Source organism: Marmota monax, unplaced genomic scaffold, assembly GCF_021218885.2.
Source record: "Marmota monax isolate L192 unplaced genomic scaffold, Marmota_monax_Labrador192_F-V1.1 WCK01_AAM20220418_F8-fsc00071, whole genome shotgun sequence".
In the NCBI taxonomy this organism is placed as follows: domain Eukaryota; kingdom Metazoa; phylum Chordata; class Mammalia; order Rodentia; family Sciuridae; genus Marmota; species Marmota monax.
The window spans coordinates 9,931,022-9,939,693 of NW_026695217.1; the positions used below are offsets into that span (position 1 = coordinate 9,931,022).

Here is an 8,672-nt window from a genome sequence, read left to right on the forward strand (position 1 = left end):
GGTGACCTTTAGTCAAAGTTACTGTGGATCAGATCAGAAAGCAGAGCAGAAAGATTTTAACAATTTCCAGTTTGCCCAGAAAAATGTAAAACTGGGGTGAAGGAAGTTGTGATTGTTAAGGACATTACAACCACTACAGAGAAGCTAAATTACTTTACCCAGAGACAATATAAAAGATGGCTTGTGGACAATGATAACATTTCCATGAAGTAAAATAACACAAGTATACCTACTGGGCAGATAGCTTTGATAAAGGATTATGGACTGCAATCATTTTTATTTTCCCCAATGTGAAAAGAAATTTGTTGATACACAAACTGAAAGAAAATGGTTTTCCACATCAAAAGTCTCTTTTTTACCCTTGTACTTACATATAGTTCTAAATATTTCTTTCCTTTTCCCTTTTCCCTAATTGAGACTCACCATGAGAGATAAGTCCATTTTATGGAACATGTCAACAGTAACTAAATTCCTCTGGCTCATCAAATGCCTTTTTTTGGTTTGCATTTTTTTAAAATCAAGCCTATTTCCAGGCTGGGTTCATTGTCACACTCCTGAAATATCAGATACTGAGGCAGTTTGGGTGTGAGGGTAACAACTGCAAAACCTGTCTGGGTATTTTAGCAAAACTCTGTATCAAAATAAAATTTTAAAAGGACTGGTAATGTAGGCAGTGATAGAACATCCCTGGGTTCTATTCCCAGTACTACACAGACACACACATATGTGCACACACACATATACACATACACACACAACTATACACACACACAAATGCTTAATTCACAAGCACATTTGTGCTGTACTGCAATGTTTTACTCTAATTAGAAAAATTAATTGATAGAAAAAATTGCTTGAAAAAAAGAAACTGATGACTAGATTTCTCTTCTGTGTACTAATATTTACTTTAATGGCCTTACAGAAACCTGTAACTTCCAGTATTTCTTTAAAAGGATGAATGCTGAAATTCTCCTGAATGTATCACTGTTAAAAAAATAAAAGTCAAATAATTGTAAATAAAGTTGATCTAAATACACCTTGTTTTTTGCTTTAATGATTGCCGTGTCCATCAACAGGTCTGCTGCTGTGCCCATGTTCTTTCTCACTGTCGACAGTGAAGTGCAGAGCAGGGCTGCCCCTGGCATCCATCACATTTGGATCTGCACCATATTTCAGCAAAACAAGCACATTCTTCCTCCTGGAATTGTGCAGTGTCAGGACTGCACCAAGAAAGGGACTATCAGCTCCAGGAATTCATATTTAATATGCGGCAGGTTTCACCAAATAGCCACACTTGAATTAAAAAAATGCATTGGTTCTAGGAATTCTAATCAAATCCATCTTCAGCTACTATCTACCTTAATCAGAAGTGTGCTGTTGTCACTGTTACAGAAGTTAATGTGTCATTTCTTCTGTATCAGGAGTGTTACCACTTCTGGATGGCCACAGGCACAGGCATAATGCAGAGCAGTCCTATGAAAATGAAAGCATTTTTAGGAAAGCATAGAAACTATGTCCAAATCAAATATAAGTTTTAAAACTGCAAATGTTTAATATCACATACTTCCTCCTTTTTCCAAATAAATGTTTAATTATTTTCTGCAGAAACTATGATCTTTCTTAGGCCTTACTACTGAAAATATCAATTACCTATTGGAAGGACTGGCAGTGGGGATGAGGCCATTGTGCTGGGGTTGCAAGCCAGAACCTCGCTCATGCTAGGCAAGCATGGTACCCTTGAGGTACATCCCCTGCCCAGAGCAGCCTAGTAGAAAAGAAGGAACATGGATGTCACAGTTAGCACAACATCACTTTGAGTCTTACTTTAACCTCTGTTACTTACTAGATATTGCCTAGCCTTTGTATGTGTCCCTTTCCTCACCCAGAAACTGGGAATGAAGTAGTAGTTACCTAATAGGATAACACAGTGATGCCTATGAGAGCTTCTATGAAGAGGATGTAGAAATTCAGGTAAAAACAACAGCTCAATACTTTCCTTTTTACTGTGGCCATCACTATGTTTTCTACTTCACAATGATAACATTTCCATGAAGTAAAATAACACAAGTATACCTACTGGGCAGATAGGTTTGATAAAGGATTATGGACTGCAATAAGTACAAGAGGATCTTCTTACATTTGACCATCCCCAGTGTTGGAATGCCACTTAGAATTCATGATGTTCCATAGCGGTCATTGGCAGCATTGATGAGATATTCTTCATACTCATTGGATCATCTCACAATCCATGGTGCCTTACATTAGGTCACATTGGTACAAACAAAAGATCATTGAGAATGCTTCTCATATGCTTGCCATTTTATTGAATGTTACTAGTGAAAAATTGCATTGTAGAGCCCCACACCTCCCTTCCCAAGAGCAGTCTGGACCTCTTGGGCAGGATGAATTGGGGATAGGGCCAGTGCAGGTTACAAAGCCAGGCTGGCATTAGTTAGTTGTCTTTGAAACTGACGAGGGAGCCTGGGCCTCTGCAAGCATGGAGGAGATACATCCCAGTCTCAGGCCAGCAGGGGATGGGCCAGTGCTTCTGCGGCACCCCATCATCATAGGTGTCACTCCCCCTGCCTCACAACAGGTCCATCACATCACGGGCAGTCTAGCCCTCTGCTCAGCCCTGCTCAGTGTGCAATAACATTTGAAGTCTTTAAAACAACAAGATCAGTATCAACAACAACAAGCTGTGGAGCACAAGAAGCTTAATAGTCTAAAAGAAGTAGCTGAGAATCAGGAAGCCAAGCTAAAAAAATGTGAGTGTATTTAAAGGTCCACCCAGGGAGCTTTGGCTCTTTTGGGAGTACTGTTTTACCACCTGCTTTGATGCAGTTTGGATCCAAAATGATACTGATATTTCTAAGAATGTACCATAGTAACAATGAGCAGCACTGCACAGAAGTTCCAGTTATTTCAGAGACAACACGCAGAGATGTGGTAGATCTGTGCACAGAGCCTGGCTAGAGTGACTGATGTTTGGCTAAAGTGTGGTGGGCCTCTGAATGTCCAGTTGCTCATAATGAGAGAATGTTCAGCATTCTTTAATGACTTGGAAGTCAGAGAAGTGAAGTTTGTTTCTTCTTTACTCATGAATGTTTCCTGGCAGGAACATTGTGAATGAACTAAGGTCTCAGGATCAAAGTCCCAAGAGAAATTATGTAAAAATGTGTGAGGAACATGGAAGAAAGGACAATGGCATTCATAGTCCTAGAATGACTATGACTCTTGCCAAAATTAAAAAAAAATGGCATCACACCAGCAGCAACAGATTGAGACCCAGCAACAAATTCTGGCTACAAAGCAACAGCACTTGAAGTTTTTAAAACAACAATATCAGTATCAACAACAACAAGCTGTGGAGCACAAGAAGCTTAATAGTCTAAAAGAAGTAGCTGAGAATCAGGAAGCCAAGCTAAAAAAAATGTGAGTGTACTTAAAGGTCATGTGGAACAGAAGAGACTAAGCAAGGGGAAACTTGTGGAGGAAACTGAACAGATGAATGGTGTATTCCACAAAACAGAAGGAGCTCATTCTAGCAGTGTGAAAAGTAGAGGAACTTACAAGGCAGCTAGAGATGTTCAAGAATGGCAGGATTGATGGCCACCAAGACAACCAGTCAGCTGTGGCTGAGCTGGATCACCTCTACAAGGAAGGGCAGTTAAGAAACAAATTGAATCAAGAGCAGAATGTCAAGCTAAAACAACAGAGGGAATGTTTGGATAAGTGCAATTCAGAAAGGGCAGTCATGGGAAAGCAAGTAATGAGCTGCGAGACTCACTGTGGAGAAAGAAGGCAGCACTGCAACAAAGTGAATATCTTCCAGTTTCATCTAATAGAAATCTTCCTCAGCAAGCGGTGTCAGCCCTAAGCTATGTGGCTGCAGTAGATCTGTCTATCCAGTCCTCTAATTCTAAGGATGCCATCAAGGCCTGAACTGCTAGTGAAGCTAGCTCTGCCTCATGGTCCCTTGGCCATGCAGACTTCAGAGCAGCCAATAAAGATATAAACATGGCCCAAAATGACATATAGGTCCATGGCACAAACTAAAGGCTCTAACATCCATTTAACTGGCCCTGATTGGAGCCCTTCAAATGCAGATCTTTTCCTGAATCCAGGCTCTTCTGTACCCCAAATTACTGGGAATTCTCTGGACCAACCTGATGATGGGGAAGTTCCGCTGAGGGAGAAAGAGAAGAACATGCCTCCATTCTTGATGTTCGACCCAGTGGACCAGTATGCTGCCCCGCCCTCCTTTGGTACACTCAGGAAAACCCAGAGCAGTAAAGATGTCTTGTGGGATGCTCAGGCTGCAAATACAAATTGGTTAAATTTCCTATCCCTAGAAAACCAAAACAAGTTAATTTTCCTTAATTTGGACAAGCATATCAATCACCTTCTGACATTAAGCCCAAATGGAAATCCTCAGCTGTTGCTAACAGCTGTAACATCCATTGGAAGTAAACCCAAACCAGCAGGGCAGCAGCCAAGGGTGCTGCTACCTCTCAATATACCTTCAGTTGGCCAAGACCAAACCTCTTCTCCAGGGTCTAAGCAAGAAAGTTTGCCTGCTGCTGTAGTCTGGCCCTTTACCCCCCTGTCATTCAAACATGCTTGCTGTTGGTCCAGGCTTCAGAAAACCTCAGACCATGGCATCCAGATCTATATATTCCATGTATACACAGCATCAGGTTCCAGAAAAAAATTCCAGCAGGTTGTGCAGAGTGCCCTAAGATACATACCAGAGGCTCACATTTTGCAAGTGTATATGACAAGCCTGTGATTGCTACTTCCTAAATTCCCAGCAGCACCCAGATATTAACATTTACTCCAACAGCCAGGGTAAGCATGGCAGTTCAGAACCTGAAACAGAACCTATTTCTTCAGTTCATGAGAACCATTAAAATGAAATTCCTTGACCACTCAGTCTAATCAAATTATTGCCTTTCTCATCTAACCATTACCGAAACCATAGTGATGCTGACTTACAAGCATTATGAAAGAAAGTGTCTAATGCACCCAGACCACTAAAGAAATGTAGCTCTGCTACAGATCCAGAGGGTCCTAATGGACCAAATATTTAGAAAATTTGTATCAGAGCCCACAATAGCTGCAATGGAGACCACCTCTGTCCCATCATACCCATCTAAATCATCAAATTCAGTGACTCAGAAGGCTCCACATGAATTCTGAATCCATATTTATATATGAAACCAGAAAAGAAGGTGATCTCTTTAGTTCCTAAGCCAGAGAATGTGGGAAGTGCCAGTTCACAGAACACTAACATGCCAGCTTCTTCTCCTAGCCTTGATTATGTGCCTAAAGGAGTCCCAGGCAGCATCAGAAGAGCGATTTTATTTATTCAATACATTACAAACACAATTCAAGTGAGTCAGTATCCTTGTTTAATTGGACACATCAGAATTCATTCCAGACTCTCAAGCCCCTCAACAATGGGCAATGCTACAGCTGATAATCTTATTGCAGCTTGTGAGAAGTTGCCTCCTTATGACTGTGCTCAAACCTTTCATATATTACCTCTCAGCCACCCACCCACAACCCAGCTTACTTAAACCCAGCCTTGCCATCAGAACCACTGACCCATCACACAGCTTTTCTGCAGGCCCACAGGACCCAGTGCCAGGCCCTAATCCACCTGGCCTAGGCTGTCTGGGCCTCCAGAACATGCCGCCCCCTTATACTTGATGCTTTGCTAAAGGTTGAGTGTTCTCCCTGATATGCAGATGCTAACCCACAACAAGGGAGGGTAGGGAGGGAAAGAACAGAAGTTCATTAGATTAGACATGGAAAATAAAGGGAAGGGCAGGGGTTTCAAAGAGGAAAGACAGTAGAGTGAATTGGACAAACTTTATTTTGCTCATAAATGGTTACATGGCCAGTGTAACTCCACATTATGTACAACCACAAGAATGGGATCTAATTCAAATTGGTTGTATTCCATGCATGTACAATATGTCAAAATATACTCTATTGTCATGTCTATCTAAAAACAACAAATGAAAAACTTTCTTTGGGACACAATGTAATGAAAAGAAAAAATAAGACCAGAATAGGAGACAATCCTTATGTAGCCTATGTCTGACAATGGAGTCACATCAAGAAAAATATCTTTTAATAAGACAACCCAACAAAGAAAGGCAAAGGATTTGAATAGACAGTCACAGACACATGAATGGCTATTGAAAATATAATTGCATTAGTAATCATTAGGGAAATGAAAATTAAAATTACAAGGAGAATGACTAAAATTAACAAGACAGTATCAAGTATAGAAAAAATGTAGAGCCAATAGAATTCCTGCTATTGCTCATGAGAATGTAAAATAGTGTAACCATTTTAAAATACAGACACTTACACACAGTTAAATATGCAGCTACCCAAGGCATTTACCCCAGGGATCTGAAAACATTTATGGATACAGAAACTGGTACACAAATGTTTGTGGCTTTCTGCATAAGAACACAAACTGGAAATAGCTCAAATGTCCATAAATAGAAGAATAATCAAATTTTGGTATATCCATATAAGCAAATTATGAACAGTAAGGAAAAGAAATTAACCACTGATAACTTCAACAACACCAATGACTCTTAAAAATGTTCCAAACAAAAGAAATCAGATATAGAGCATATATACTTTATGACTTATTAATAATTCTTGAACAAGAAAAACATATATTTGTAAAAAGAAAAAGCAAGGCTGGCCTGGAACTAAAAGGAAATCTGGGAATTGATGCAAATAAACAGGTAAAAACTGTGAGAAGTGAGGAGAATGTTGTATGTTTTGAGGTGACAGTTATATGGCATATATATTTTGCAAAACTCTGAATTGTACTTAGAACATATAATAATATTTATTATGTGTAAATCAAACCTCAAAAAGATGTTATATTTCAAAGACAATAAAGTACCCATCAAAATATTCTGAGAAATACAGCTTTAAGGCATTTGAGTTGATGGGTTCTCTTAATTAATATCTCAATTTATTCAGTTAATGCCATAAATTAGGAAAGAACAGAATATGCATTGGGTGAAGGGACTCTTCCTTAGAATATTTTTATGTATCACATTTCAAACATTAATTATTCATGTTATTGTTAGTAATTTTGAGTATAACTGTATTTATCTTATTCTACCTTTGGGGAATTGTGAATTGTGCTATTGCTCATTTTTGTACATTTATCTGAGTGAAAAGCAATTTGATGTCTTTTCTTGAGTGAGCACCCATTTTCCTTTTGTTTTACATTTCTAATTAATATATACAGAAGTGAGTATATCTCATGTACAGTTAAGTAATAATGATAACAAAAAGAGTCCTTCTGTGCACCTTCTATTGAACTGGTTTAAAAAATTTTCACATCCCTTTTGTACCCCCTGTGAGTGCATTTCCTTCTTCCCTATATAGAGTTAATGACTATTACTAATCTTGTATTAATTTACCTCCTCTATGTCTATGTCTTCATATATATTTTTCATATTAACATATGTTTTTTCATATATAGTATAAAAGCATGTAATTCTAAATTATATACATTTGGATGTTTTAGAGATAAAATTTTTAATCTTTATATATGTTTATATTATTATCTCCATAGCTTTATAACTTTTATTTTTTTTTCCCTCAGTAATGCTTGTAGACTTATTGATGTTGACATATCAAGTGGTTGCTCACTTGTGGGATTGTGTAGTATTCCATTGTAATGATTATACTGTATTTGTCCACTCAAAAAAAAGGAACAAAATTAGATCTTTTATCCTATACAAAATTCAACTTAAAGTGGATCAAATAAACTTTGCAACTTCTAGAAGAATATATGAGTTCCACATTCCAACATATTGGTGAAGGCACTGATTTCCTTATAAAGACCAATAAATCTCAAGAAGTAAAACCAAAGGATTACTAACCCCAACCCAGAACTCTCCACAGACTGCAGCAGCTTAGTATATACGGATCAACTGGCATCTACCCCAAACATGGTACTGGAAAATCCCTGGAGGGATGCACTAGCCAAGGTAGAGGCCTCTATGACACCCACAGCCCTCAGAGATCCCACAGTGAGAAGGTGCACAGAGGCAGAAAGCCAGCAAGCAACTTGAGCCACTCTACAGAAGTTCCAGCAAAGGAGACTTGGCTTCAAACTCACCACCAGCAACAACAGGAGCTCATACACAAGCAGACATACTGATGCTCCACCCCAGACTCAGGGATGGTACCCCTGTGTTGTACATCAGACAGGATAGAGCCCACTGTGCCAAAGACCCTACACAAAACAGTCTTCAATCACAGGTCCCACACTTGAAGACAGCCACAAAGTTCCATGCCATTTGAAAGAATAACCTGTGCAGAGGAGTGCGTGTTCAGCATTCCACAACCATCAGTAACAGCCATGACTCCTGCATCCCATGTTTCGGTTCCCAACAGAAGCAGCCAGAAGATGCAATATAACATACTCTGAGGTACTCTTGCTACAATTAAGGCCCCTAGACTGAAAAACAACAAAAAAGCTGGTGAGAAAAACCACAGCAACCTGGAAAGTAGTACCTGTGCCCCACCAGCATGAGGAGGATACAAATTTCAAAGTCCCACAGGGACTAGTTAACTCAACTCTCATTCAGAGTGACAGAAGACAGCTCTTGAGGATA

The 8,672-nt window shown here is 39.2% G+C and overlaps 1 pseudogene; it reads left to right on the top strand.

The window, feature by feature from the left end:
* Positions 1-2,838: 2,838 nt before the first annotated feature.
* LOC124084702 (apoptosis-stimulating of p53 protein 2-like) lies at positions 2,839-5,582 on the top strand (annotated as a pseudogene).
* Positions 5,583-8,672: the final 3,090 nt, after the last annotated feature.